Below are 15,244 nucleotides of genomic sequence, written 5' to 3'. Positions count from 1 at the left end.
TAAACGTGTTTTTTTCTAACAGAGGTCCAGACTACCATCTCTCTCTCTCTCTCTCTCTCCCTCTCTCTCTCTCTCTCTCTCTCTCTATATATATATATATATAAATACACACTAGCAAACTTCTGAATCGTTATCCTCTCCTATCCGCTCCCCGGATAGAACCGTGATGTCCCCTCACATGGGGGCACACAATGACGACCTAACCCCTTGCCCGAACACACTGCCTGGGTGATGTTAAGTCATCATTTCGCACCTCCATGAGAGGGAACAGCACGGTCCTGTCTAAGCAGCGGACAGGAGAGGAAAAATTTTCTAAACTTCCACATGCAAATGCACGTGTGCCAAATACAAATACAGGTGTGGCTATTTTTTAGGTGGCACATAAAGAAAATCTATTTAGAACAAACGGTATAGAAGACCGCACAAATGAGGTGCAATGAAATGGTTTCTTACAGAGGAACGCAACGAGGTCATTTCATAAGAGACAGAGAGAGAGAGAGAGAGAGAGAGAGAGAGAGACCGGAAGGGGGATTCGGCTCCTCTGTGGCGCAGGGGTGTGTCAGAGATCTTATGGCACGGCATAGTTGTGTGACACGTGTACACTGTAGATCCAATGAACCGGATTGATTTGGAGCAGAGAATCTTCCTGGACGTGCGATGTACTGAAGAATAGGTCAATTTTTAAACTTCTTCGACACAAACCAGCGCCAAATCTGTAACTTCTTCTCTTTCGTTCTTCATCTCCATTGCGTTCGCCGAGCTCCATTTTCAGTACAAACCCAGCGCCACAGAGGTAAACCTCTGTTCTTTGTTTTCGTTCTTCATTTCCATTGCGTTCGCAAGCTCCATTTTCGTCAACCCCAGCACCAAATTTGTAAACCCCTGCGATTCAAAGAGGGATTCGAATCTGTACAAATCTGTAAACCCCTGCCATTTGAATCTGTAAATCTCTAGATTTATTTTGTTTGTTCCATATGATCTGATAGTCACTGCGTCTCATGTTCTAAGGCATCTGAAATTCAGTTGGTAATCTCCCAACCCAACCTGTAAAGGAAAAAGACTTTATGGCATTTAGTCCCACATCGGTTTGGGGCGAAGATTGAAAAGGTGATAAAGCTCTATATAATCAGGTGATCTATACAACAACAAATTACGCAGCCGTGTGGTAAGCACAAAGCGAATTATTCTTTCGCCTTTTACTAAAAATTACCGTGTGCATGCCATTTATAAATGGCATACACCTATTTTTGAAGGGTCTTTTTCTTTGGACTGAGACCCTATAACTCTATAGTTGTGAAGGTTTTGTTTTGTTTGTTGTCTATTGTCATAGTGGAGAACGTTGGTGTAGTTGTTGATAATTATTTATGTCAAAGCTACAAAATTTTTTTAATGAAAAAAGAAAGGATTATGTTGTCTCATATCCAAAAGCTTAGGTCTTAAGTTTAAGCACTTGAAGCCAAATTATGAGCAGGTATTCGGTTCGGAGCAATGGGATTGAGATTCGGACCAAGTCTTGAAACGGTTCTAGTATTAAATACTGTATTCGTTTCTGGATGGTTCTGTTTGGATTTGGTTATAATTCGGTTCTTATCTAGTTATTATATTCGGTTACTATATCCAATTTAAATTCAGTTCTCATTCGATTCTGATATTCACGAGACAAAATCAATGTTTGCGTCTCCATAAGAAACTTGAAAGAAACCATTCAATTGACACCCTTAGTCTGCGGCAGATCATTCGTTTGCAGTTTGCTTACCTCTAGGAAGATGAAGCGGTCAAGACTATTAAAGAGAAAGCAGTGAGAACCGTCAATTATAGTCTTTAAACCTAATAAAATATTAGGGTTTTATATTAGTTTTTAAGGCGAGTATTCGGTTTGGATCTGGATAGATCCGTCGGATAGGTGGGTAGATCCAGATCCGATCCGAACCGAATTATAAAGACATTTTCAGATCTAGGACTTAACCATATTAAATTCAGTCCGAATCGAAACCCGGTATTCGGTACTTGATTATTGATTACTCATTGACACCCTTAATCATATTGTGCAATAGAAGAGTGTAATTATCTTAGGGCCAATTCTCATTCTCCTTCTCCAACTAATAGACCAAGTTCTAATAATCAGTCTAGAGGTTTTACAGTTGTGGTGCCTAACTCCCATCACATATGATAGTGAAGCTTCCAAATTTTAGAAGAATGGTATTAAGATAATATGGATAATGAGGTGGGCCTATGGTCAACAAGTTTACAATTAATCCACAAAAGATTTAAGTATGAGATCCATTTATCAATGCTTCTCATAACCAATAGAGGGTTAGGTTTAGATTTGGCTACCATGCAATGGTTCCTAGGGAAAGAACCCAGATGTGGAACATAAATAATGAGTAATTGTTTTAACGGAGAAAGAATGTTGCTTGGTCGCCTGGCAGGTCCTGTTTCTATCCTGATTTACGACGGTTGGATTGGGACAATATATTATGGATCATTGGATCTAATGTAGGTATTAATTTAATAACTTAACACTAATTGAATAATTAAATACTGATTTCTTCGAGAATGGATCATCTGCACGTATCAACTAGTGAACATACATCTCAGAGCCAATCACATTTTAATTTTGTTTTCATAAAAATCCTTCCTCCCCTTGTAAATGGCAAAATTAGAACCGGTGGTTGGCTCTCACATGTAGACGAACCGAACTCGATTTCTTCTTCTTCTTCTTCTTAGAACACCACCTTCCCACCCCATTCTCTGCAACCTGCCGAGGACCACCACTGATCCATTGTTGATCATCGTTTTTGCATGCGCAACCACCACAACCAGCGTCTCCTCTGCCACCGAATCTATGTGCTTGTGTAGCTTCCAGAGTAGGAAGATGGTGAGCGATTGCAGGTATGGATGTATACAATTGTAATTGCCGTAGCGTGCCGTATACGATGGAAGGGGTGGAGTGCGAATGGTAAGGGCAGTGTGGATGTGTACGAAGGTTGGTCTTGTTGGGGTTGGACAGTTGGGCTTGCAAGGGTTGGGTTGGGAGATTACAACGAGATGGGGTTTTTCTCGATCTCTTTTTTTCGCTAGTATTTGGGTTCCATTATTAACGATTTAATAACGGATTTTGCTTCACTGCTACCATCATTCCTTCATTCTTTGTTTAGGCAATCAAACCAAGGTTATGAGATTTCTAATAGCCTTTAATGACAAGGAGCTAGCTGTTATTGGTGAAGCCTGATTTCGGTTTAGAGAGTGGTTGATGATCTTTGGAGAGCCATTTTGGTCTCGCAGCCATCTCGGATGGTTTAAAAAGTAGATACATCACTACCAAAGGCGATGTGTTGTGTAGAGCTCGTCGAGACTTTTGAATCAATATGTTTTGAGACATATGTTATTTTTCTGTCCGACCCTGACTAGTTGTCACGCCCCCATCCCAACAAGGGATAAAATACATTATAAGGGGTGACTAGGACAACGCTTGTCATCCTATTAAGCTGCCAGGATCACTGACACAGTGTCCCAACGCACAGTCATAACTAATATTAAAATAATATAATATCGAGTGCGGAAAGGAAAATATTACATTCCAAATGATCGTAGTTTTGCGGAGCGTATAAAATCAATAATTACAAGATGATCAAAGCCTAGATGATAAATACGTAGTTAATCCATTTTTCATTACCATCTAATAATGATTAACAAGGGTATAACGATAAATGTTTTTACATGGGCCTACGCCTAAAATAAACAAAAGGGAACAAGTCCCTAGAGTTCTCATGGCCCGTAGGCGCAATCGTCACAAGGACACCCGTTGCCATGTTCCTCTAACACGACTTAGGCTCCTCCGTACTGCATCATAATCTAAAAATTGTGTACACGAGGGGGTTAGCTCTCCCGAGCCGAGAGGGGATGGGGATGCACAAACACACAATTCACATAGTCCAATGATGCATGCATATGTTAAGTAAATTTTCCACCTAACATCACAACTAAGTCAATGGCATATGCTCTGTGACAACTCGGGGAGACACTGTGGGTCACTTAACTTATCGCCACAATGAAACCTCAATTGTCACCTGGGACCTACGCCGATCGAAGCCTCCAAGACCACTCGTGGCGGACCCACGATAACCAATACTACCATGGTGGCCTCTCCCACCTCCACGAATCCGATGTCTGATTATCCAACACCTAAACCCCTGTTGGTAAGGGTCGTAGCATAAGGGTGTAAAATCCTAGCCACGACTACATGCAAGTCCTATCGTCCGAGAGGTAATCCGGGCGCATCAACTTTTCATCCGGTTTAGTGCCCGTTACCGGCCGCACGCGCATCTGATTCAACATGACATTCAACATAATTTCTTCATAAATATATATATTATCCGGGGTTTCGGCACCACACTCCGCAACGAGACCCATCAAAGTAAAGCATCTCCAATTAACATCATAACATTCATATATAAAAGTATGCAATATGGCAAGCATGCTTAATAATTTATAATGATGACATAATATACAATGCAATAATAATATCAAGCCCAAACAACCAAACCCACTCACAATTTGTGTTATGTCCCGATGTTATGAGTTGTCGCGCAATCAAGTAACACGTCACAAGAAGAGAACTTTAAACCTAAATAAAGAGTGTAAATAGGGTTAATTAAGTAAGGACGGATCCCCAAAAGGTCTCCCATAAATCATTTAAGTATAAGGTTTGAAGTGAAGTGGTTGCGGTGTGGTTTCATGCCCAAATTACGCAACCACATGTAAATCCTAGGAAACCAGGGGCCCGGGGCGAGTTTTAGTCAAGGTCGGATGCGAGATGCGGTTTGAAACGAATCCGAGTGTAAATCCTAGAAACCGGGGGCCAGGACACTTTTAGTCAAGGTCGGATGCGGATGTGGTTTGGCGAATCCAGTGTAAATCCTAGGAAACCAGGGGCCCGAGGACACTTTTAGTCAAGGTCGGATGCGGATGTGGTTTCGAAAGCTGAATCCGAGTGTAAATCCGACCTTCACAGGGGCCTTCTCGGAAAGGTAATTTCGGGGGTGGTTTCTTGCAGTGCGAAACCACATGTAAATCCTAGCTAACCAGGGGCTTAGGATAGTTTTAGTCAAGGTCGGTTGCGGTGTGGTTTCAAACCGAATCCAGAGTGTAAAACCACATGCTGCGAGAACCAAAATTGAAGGGTTTCTCACTAGGGATTCATTTTCCAAGGGGTTTAAAGGTAGGGAGGCTTCAAGAAAGCTTCCTCCTAGGTCCATTAGGGTTCTAAGACCTCATTAGGTCCATGTAATCCCATGGATTTAAGAGAAAACCAAGAGGACCTAAATTAGGACATAATATGTTAGAAACCTTAAATTTCTTAAATGGAAAGAGATTACTTAGGCTTAGGGCTTGTAATGGAGTGAAATAACTCCACCATAGTCTAGGTTTAGAGGTTCCATCGATTCCTTGGGTTCCAAGAGAACCCTAGGTTGAATTTCTCCCATTTCCCAAACCTCAAAAATCAAAATAGATGAAGAGATGTGGGTTTGAATGACTTACCTACCCCCAATATAGAAGGCTCCATGTTGAGGCTCCAGAAGTGCTCTTCCAACCTCCAACCAAGTTTCTCCACCCTTCTTCCTCCTTCTCTCCTTCCTTCTTCCTTCTTTCTTCTTTCTTCTTTCTCCTTTCTCTCCTCTTTCTCTCCTCCACGATTTAGGTTAGATGGGAGAAGAAATGAAAATGAATCCTTCTCCCCCCCCTTTGTCTTATTTATAGAAAATGGGCTTGGGTCCTTTAAGTTAAATGGGTCAAATAGTTAAATGGGTGGATCCAAGATAAATGGGTCATTAGGCCAAATGGGTAGTTTAAGTTAAATGGGTCACCCAAGTTAAATGGGTACTCTAAGTTAGATGGGTCAAATAGAGTCAAATGGGCCTCTTAACTAAATGGGCCTGCCCACAGGTTTCAAATAGAAAAGAACCCACTTGGGGATGGGTCCATCCACTATGGGATTATAAGCCCATCACACGCTCCCTTAAATAAGTGGGACCCACAAATGGAATATTCTCAACTCAACTAAAATAGCCTGGGCGGTCTAAATCTTGACCCGCACTTCGAGGGCATCGAGGAAAAAGATAAATAAATAAGCCAAGGGCTAAAACTTACTTCTCCATTGCCATGGTGTGTCAATGGTAAGCCCGTATCATGGTCAATAATTTGTAAGGTTTTGACCACGGTGAGAACACCACTCACGACGCGTGGCGATGATAACCACACGTCACGGGAAGAAATAATAATTAATTATGATCCGGTGCGGGTATAACATCCTCCCCACCTTACAAGAAATTTCGTCCCCGAAATTTGAGGCGACTAGGATCTCAAGTGATAAGGACTATTGGATAACAACATCCCAAGTCACCCACATCTTGAACTAAGTCAAAGGTCGAGTCAAGATGAGACGAGTGCCTACGTGGCACGACAAGTCGGTTCCACAATTCTCTTTTCCTTACGGGTCACATTACCACGGGGTGTGGTTCACAATAACCCTAGAAAAACGGGGTTCCAACTACTAAGTTAAGTCTCAAGAAGAGTTCCCTAAATCTTCCAGGATCGGTGATACCATTCTAGCCTTCACTACTCTGGTCATTCTTGGGTTCGAGGACTTAACCTTTCCATGCCCCAACATAGGGTTCACATTACGAAGGCTTTCACATCGGTTGTCTCATTACCTAACCCAACTTTAGAATGATTTGGAATATTGATGGAATCTCCTATTGTTCACTCCCGATGGAGGGAACGCATTTGGTGATCCATTACCCCATTCATATCGTCGTTGGAGAAGGTCTTGTTACATCCTTCGGTTTTAGCTTTCACAACCTTTAAACCTACTACACGTTATCCCGAGGAAAGAATCCACATCGAGTCCTCTTTCGAGAACCAACAACCTTTACTAGCTTTTGTCCAAGTCAACTCTTCAAGCGAGTCTCCATAATTTAACCTATCCGGTCATTAAATTCATTATTCATTACCCTAAGGTTTGGTCAACCAAGGTCGGGCTCCAACTAGTTTCACAGAAGGTCGAGGTAAGTCATACTTGTAGTACCGGAGAATCACTCTAGTCACACAAGTCCAAGGTTCTAAGGTATATCTATATATATTTATCACACTAATATGTAGGCATAGATTCAATAATTACATTCAAATCCCTATGGACATATCTGTCATCTAGGTCAATCCACAAGAACAAGAAGTTCTCGAGTGCGGTTCACTAAGTCTTTTTTTTTTTTTTTTTTTTTTTTTTGGAAAGTCAAATCACGGTGTAGGACTTTCTCTGTGAGTCTAAACAAGGTTTGGATAAACCAAGTAAAGTTCAAATAGAGTCGTCACTAGCTTGAGGTGTTATGAATGACTTCCAAATACACGTGACCTTCATGGCTTACTCAAATAAACCGTCTATTACTTTCCTTTCCTACGCACCCCATTGAGGGTCTCTACCGTATAGGTTTAGGTTTCTCTATCCATAAGGTTCGGTCTTTAAATTCATAGGATCGAAGGTCTTTATCCTCAAAGGTAACTCTTCTTCCTTTATGTAAGAGAGGAGTCACAGCGGTTACCAATGCCTGCTACTTTTTATTAGTGGCCCAATCGGTACAAGTCCTAACCTCTTTCAATTCAAGGTATTGACTAGACTTAGGTGGTTCCCACAAATGGGTCACACAACGGGGTGTCCGATCTAGGAGTATAGGCACATAATCATCACATATAAGTGTAGTCAAAGGTCTCCAAAACAAGCTAAAAATCCCAAAAGACATCGGGTGGACTCACGAGCGACGTCGAGTCTGCAGGTCCGTTCGTGGCTCCTCCGCGAAAATAGGAGAGCGAACTAATGGGCGGATGTGGAATGTGAATCCGTTCGTTCATCCAATCTCAGAAGTCTCAATGGCCGAGAGGGTGTAAGTTAAACGGATTTACTGGGACGGATGCATGAGTGTGGATCCGCTCGTTGATCCGCAGCATTTACAATGATAATTTCAAGTTTTATGCGCGAAGCGGATTCACGATAAGTGGATTCGCTCGTTGCTCATTGCAAAAATTTAACATAACAGAGCCGCGAGTTTTAAAACTCACTTTTTGGCTCCAAAGAAAGGAACATAACCACGGGAAAAAAGCTCTCACAGGGGACTTCCGTTCAAGCTTCCCTGGTGGTTTTCTTGTAATCTTAAGCCTCAAGGTTTAACTCTCACTTGTTCAAGATATGGCTTTCTTCCCATTTCTACTTTCTCTTTTCTTAGATTTGGGATGAATCATCTCAAGTTGTGATCATGTCTTGATTTTGCTTGTAATCCCATAGCCATGTACACCAAATCCATACCAAGTCGATTGAGACTAGGGTTTTTGGGTGTAAATCAAGTCCTATTTGATCGATGACACTAAGTTGTTGGATCCTTGTTTGATTATTGCATCTTTTATAAATTTACAAGTCTTTGGAAATATTTTAGGGATTATTGCTATGTTCGTCATATCTAGTTGAATTTTACTTGGATTATGTTCAGGTTTTAGTTATAGTAAAATCCTCAATTCACAATATTTTGGGAAAACTCTCCAAGTTCAAATCTAATTCTTTTACATGCCATAAAATCTCATAGAAATTTATCACGTTGTCTTATCTTCAAGCATATTCTCTTGTATACATGATTATTGATAACATCTTTAGAATCTTTCCTCTTTTCATCAAATAAATAATTCTTGTCTCTTGTTGGGGTATTTTCATCCAATAGCTTGCTTGTTTGATATTGGTTGGGATGTAAAGTCGCCAAAAGTATATGTTGTTCACATTGATCTCATTATTCACATCCACGCATTAGGAATGTCACATGGATTTTACATGTGCATTGATCTTATTCATTTCTCTTCACTCCAAACATCTTCCTATGGTTATCATGTCTCATTTCCCTTACATGCTCTTGTCACAATACAATTTTCACATCTTGTAGGCATTTCACTTCTATACTTTTATTTGCCAAGATAAAGCTTAAGTTACCGGGGTAAGATATGCCACAAGAGGCGAGGAAACATCAAATAGAGGTAATAAAAGCCTAACATAGGTTGGTTCATCAAGGCAGGGCAAGAAAACCCTTTATGGCTTGGGCGGTTTTAGGTGTGGTTTCGATGAGTTGCAACCACGGTAAATCCGAGCTTTCCATGAGAACCAATTTTGTTATTAGAAATTCATGGATTCTCGTCGGTTTCACAAAATTGAATCCACTGGATGAAACCGCATGGCCCAAAAATTAAAATTTTAAAACCCACGACTTAGAGGTTTATTTCCCTCCTTCAAAACACAACTCTAATACATTTGAAGAACCAAAAGTCGTGATCGTTCTTGCTCTCTCTTCCCTCGGTGGATTTTAGTGCTCCCAATTACTCCTCAACAACATCCAATCGCATTCGGGTAAGATCTCTCTCTCTCCCATTGATTTCTCTCAAGGAGAAACCCCAAAATCGATTTCAGGTTTATAAAACTTGGGGTTTTTGTTTCCTTTTGCTTGGTAGGTTACTCACAACCTAATCTTAACCATTTTCTCATCATAAGCAACCTATACAAGGGCTTGCATACAATCTTGGCATCTAACTCAAGGATTTAGGTTGGATTTTGGAAAAACCAAAACCTACTCGAATTTTCCTCTTCTCTTTTGCCATGTATGAATCGGTCTTACTAGATAGGGCTTAGTTTACATCCTTTGAGTGGTCACAAGCCAACTTTACTTGTTTCTCAAGATTCAAACTTCCAATCACAAAATCTAAAATTTCTTTTTGAAGCCCAAGCCATACTCCATGATCGAACAAGTCTACTTCTTGTTTGAACTTACTACTTTGTATAAAATATCATGTCCTAGGCATAATATGACCATGAATCTTCATTATTTATCATGTCCTTCACATAATGGCCATGCCTTTCCTTTTTTTTTTTTTTTTTTCCCCAACTTCTTAGATCACAATTGGATAAAATCAAAATTTTTTTTTTTTTAGCCTAAGAATCCTGTGAAATTTAATTTGCTTTGGAAGGAAAATCAAGGGCTAGGTTTTGAACTTCACAACCTTACATTGATCATCTACTTAGGCCTTAGCATTCAAGGTACAAATTTGCTATCAATCTTGGCTTTTAGCTGCAGTTAAAACAATCAATGGCTCCAAGCACGTGGCGTGCATGCGTGGAACAAGTTGCACCAACTGTCCCTAGATCCACTATGGTTTCAAAAGATAGAGGACCAAGGGCTTTACCAAGACTACTTCCGCTTCAAAAAATATAGTGGAAGGGCGGGATGTAGTGTTGGATGATCTCAAAGCTTACATGGTGGGGCGATTCAAGGCATTGGGGTGGACCAACATTCTCAACCTTCCCGAACCATACTACCCGAAACTCATTCGCCATTTCTATGCAAATCGATACCGAGAACCCGAGCACACAAAACTATCGGGTTGTTTCATGTGTCAAGGGGGTTCCTATAGCCTTCATTGCAGCACGATTGGCAGGCGTTATCAACGTGTCCATTGGAGGAGCAAGGACCTATTGTTCACTTAGAAGGAATCCCTATACCTTAATCAAGTGGGAGGTATTGACATTCGATGGCCATCAAGGCTAAACCTGCGAGTGGTGGATGGCTTCGATGAGGTCACGAAGCAACTCTCCATCGGACTTGGCGCCTAGAGGTATCGAGAGAGGGGTAGATGACATCGACGACTTTCTTGGTCGCGATGGTGGCGGTGGTGCAATGTCTAGCTCACTTTCTCTCAACAATTAAAGTTATCCCGAATCGGTTCTTATAGTTCTTATCTTAGGATGAACAACTGGGAACTTTTAGAAATGGTAGACTTGTATATTTAATCCGAGATGAACAGAATCAAATGTTTTGAGTTGGGACGATGAGATCTTGCATTTCGAGTTGAGAAAGACACGATTATGCGAAGCGAGAAATCTGGAACAATCATGGTGTTTAGATAAGTATCTTTTGATTGAGCGAGGGATAGAATCATATGTTTTTGTTGGAATGGATGAAATCATGAATATTGAAATAAGAAAGATATGGTTGCCTTCCGGGAAGATTTGGAACAACTTGACATTTCTAATTAATCTTATATATTTTTATGTACTTACTTACTTCTTTCTTGTTTAAATCATTGTTGATAATTATGCTTGGTTATAATTGGTTCATTATTGTTTATGAATTTTAACATATAGTTACTCATTTATGACCTACTTAAGACTCAACCAAACAATTACATAGTTGTAGCTTAACAGCCTATGGTTCAAGTCCTAAGTTTCATGTTACCTATTATCTTCTAAGTTCTTATTTCACCACAATCAGTCTTCTCCTATGTCTGCACACAATCATTTATGTTCTTGAAGATTTTTAGTTTAGAACCTAATTGTGGAGAGTAAATCAAGAGTCCGCGAGAGCGTGGTCGGTGCGAGCATCATTGCTCGATACCACTGTCACGCCCCCATCCCAACAAGGGATAAAATACATTATAAGGGGTGACTAGGACAACGCTTGTCATCCTATTAAGTGCCGCAGATCAGCGACACGGTGTCCCAACGCATACGATCATAACTAATATTAAAATAATATAATATCGGAGTGCGGAAAGGAAAATATTACATTCCAAATGATCGTAGTTTTGCGGAAGCGTATAAAATCAATAATTACAAGATGATCAAAGCCTAGATGATAAATCGTGTAGTTAATCCATTTTTCATTACCATCTAATAATGATTAACAAGGGTATAACAAGAAATGTTTTTACATGGGCCTACGCCTAAAATAAACAAAAGGGGAACAAGTCCCTAGAGTTCTCATGGCCCGTGGCGCAATCGTCCACAAGGACACCCGTTGCCATGTTCCTCTAACACGACTTCGGCTCCTCCGTACTGCATCATAATCTAAAAATTGTGTACACGAGGGGTTAGCTCTCCGAGCCGAGTGAGGGGATGGGGATGCACAAACACACAATTCACATAGTCCAATGATGCATGCATATGTTAAGTAAATTTTCCACCTAACATCACAACTAAGTCAATGGCATATGCTACATGTGACAACTCGGGAGACACTGTGGGTCACTTAACTTATCGCCACAATGAAACCTCAATTGTCACCTGGGACCTACGCCGATCGAAGCCTCCAAGACCACTCGTGCAGACCCACGATAACCAATACTACCATGATGGCCTCTCCCACCTCCACGAATCCGGTGTCGATTATCCAACACCTAAACCCCGTTGGTAAGGGTCGTAGCATAAGGGTGTAAAATCCTAGCCACGCTACATGCAAGTCCTATCGTCCCGAGAGGTAATCCGGGCGCATCAACTTTTCATCCGGTTTAGTGCCGGTTACCGGCACACGACGCGGCGCGCATACTGATTCAACATGACATTCAACATAATTTCTTCATAAATATATATATTATCCGGGGCAACGACCACACCCGCACCGAGACCCATCAAAGTAAAGCATCTCCAATTAACATCATAACATTCATATATAAAAGTATGCAATATGTGCAAGCATGCTTAATAATTTATAATGATGACATAATATACAATGCAATAATAATATCAAGCCCAAACAACCAAACCCACTCACAATTTGTGTTATGTCCCGATGTTATGAGTTGTCGCAGCGCAATCAAGTAACACGTCACAAGAAGAGAACTTTAAACCTAAATAAAGAGTGTAAATAGGGTTAATTAAGTATGGGACGGATCCCAAAAGGTCTCCCATAAATCATTTAAGTATAAGGTTTGAAGTGAAGTGGTTGCAGGTGTGGTTTCATGCCCAAATTCCGCAACCACATGTAAATCCTAGGGAAACCCGGGGCCCGGAGACTTTTAGTCAAGGTCGGATGCGGATGCGGTTTCGTAAAACTGAATCCGAGTGTAAATCCTAGGAAACCAGGGGCCCGGGACACTTTTAGTCAAGGTCGGATGCGATGTGGTTTGAGTAAAACTGAATCCGAGTGTAAATCCTAGGAAACCGGGGCCCAGGACACTTTTAGTCAAGGTCGGATGCGAGATGTGGTTTCGTAAAATCCGAATCCGAGTGTAAATCCGACCTTCACAGGGGCCTTCTCGGAAGGTAATTTCGGGTGGTTTCTTGCAGTCCGAAACCACATGTAAATCCTAGCTAACCAGGGGCTTAGGATAGTTTTAGTCAAGGTCGGTTGCGGTGTGGTTTGAAAATCAGAGTGTAAAACCACATGCCTGCGAGAACCGAAAATTGAAGGGTTTCTCACTAGGGATTCATTTTCCAAGGGGTTTAAAGGTAGGGAGGCTTCAAGAAAGCTTCCTCCTAGGTCCATTAGGGTTCTAAGACCTCATTAGGTCCATGTAATCCCATGGATTTAAGAGAAAACCAAGAGGACCTAAATTAGGACATAATATGTTAGAAACCTTAAATTTCTTAAATGGAAAGAGATTACTTAGGCTTAGGGCTTGTAATGGAGTGAAATAACTCCACCATAGTCTAGGTTTAGAGGTTCCATCGATTCCTTGGGTTCCAAGAGAACCCTAGGTTGAATTTCTCCCATTTCCCAAACCTCAAAAATCAAAATAGATGAAGAGATGTGGGTTTGAATGACTTACCTACCCCCAATATAGAAGGCTCCATGTTGAGGCTCCAAGAAGTGCTCTTCCAACCTCCAACCAAGTTTCTCCACCCTTCTTCCTCCTTCTCTCCTTCCTTCTTCCTTCTTTCTTCTTTCTTCTTTCTCCTTTCTCTCCTCTTTCTCTCCTCCACGATTTAGGTTAGATGGGAGAAGAAATGAAAATGAATCCTTCTCCCCCTTTGTCTTATTTATAGAAAATGGGCTTGGGTCCTTTAAGTTAAATGGGTCAAATAGTTAAATGGGTGGATCCAAGATAAATGGGTCATTAGGCCAAATGGGTAGTTTAAGTTAAATGGGTCACCCAAGTTAAATGGGTACTCTAAGTTAGATGGGTCAAATAGAGTCAAATGGGCCTCTTAACTAAATGGGCCTGCCCACGGTGTTTCAAATAGAAAAGAACCCACTTGGGGATGGGTCCATCCACTATGGGATTATAAGCCCATCACACGCTCCCTTAAATAAGTGGGACCCACAAATGGAATATTCTCAACTCAACTAAAATAGCACGGCGGTCTAAATCTTGACCCGCACTTCGAGGGCATCGAGGAAAAGATAAATAAATAAGCCAAGGGCTAAAACTTACTTCTCCATTGCCATGGTGTGTCAATGGTAAGCCCGTATCATGGTCAATAATTTGTAATCGGGTTTGACCACCAAGGAGAACAGCTCACCAAGACGTGGCGTGATAACCACACGTCATCACGGGGAAGAAATAATAATTAATTATGATCCGGGGTGCGGGTATAACACTAGTTGTTCAGTTCTAGGCTCTAGGGGCAATTCTGTACTTTGTGGGTGAGGGCTTCTCTATATAATGTTCTTTTCTTTGGGAGGGCTGTATGAGAGGTTTAGTAACATTCAAAGATAGTGAAATTGTTCTGTTGCTCGGCCATGGACGTAGCTTCCCATTTTGGAGGTGAACCATGTAAATCTTTGGTGTTGTGCGTTGTGTGTCTTCTCTATTTTCGTTTTCTTCTGCAAATTGCCATTCTTGGGCATTGTTTTACTTAACACTAGCAATTCAAGGAGTCTAAATCATGGCGTCCGATGGTTATAGAAATGGAACTGCAAAGGGGATTATGAAGGTCAAGAGGCATCTCCCTGAATTCCAACGTCAAGTCTTCTTCTTTCAAGTCCAAGCCCCCTCCTTTGCATCGATGATGAACTTTCTAATGATCTTGATGTGCTCTTTGCCGTAGTTGGATGAGATTATGCACTCAGCAATGGAGCCAAGGTCAGGGTTGCAGAGGGTGGTGTTTTGAGAAGAAGAAGAAGAAGAGGGTTACCTGTTAAATCAATATTTAATTATTAAATTGATATCTACATTAGATCCAAAAGTTCATAATAAATTATCTCAATCCAACGCTTGTAAACCAGAATGCATGAAAACTACACTAGCCACGCAACCAAGCAACATTATTTCTCCCTTGTTTGAAATCTCAAAAATCAATGTCTTGCAAGAAAGACAAAAATGGAAATCCTCTTGAACGGTTGATGCTAATGAAATCTTGGTTATTAGGAGTGTAACATGGCTAGGAAACAAAGAATTGAGTAAAAGAAGATTCCAAGTCCTCCCAACTAACAATTCAGAGACC

General features: G+C 41.0%; 1 non-coding gene across 1 annotated transcript; it reads left to right on the top strand.

Annotated features, from left to right (window-relative positions):
• Positions 1-1,156: 1,156 nt before the first annotated feature.
• Positions 1,157-1,272, top strand: LOC122641191. The gene has a single exon (XR_006329840.1). It is a non-coding gene; the product is annotated as a U5 spliceosomal RNA (small nuclear RNA).
• Positions 1,273-15,244: the final 13,972 nt, after the last annotated feature.

Source organism: Telopea speciosissima, chromosome 9, assembly GCF_018873765.1.
Source record: "Telopea speciosissima isolate NSW1024214 ecotype Mountain lineage chromosome 9, Tspe_v1, whole genome shotgun sequence".
NCBI lineage: Eukaryota > Viridiplantae > Streptophyta > Magnoliopsida > Proteales > Proteaceae > Telopea > Telopea speciosissima.
Note: the sequence above shows the minus strand (reverse complement) of the source record. Positions and strands in the feature narration are given on the sequence as shown.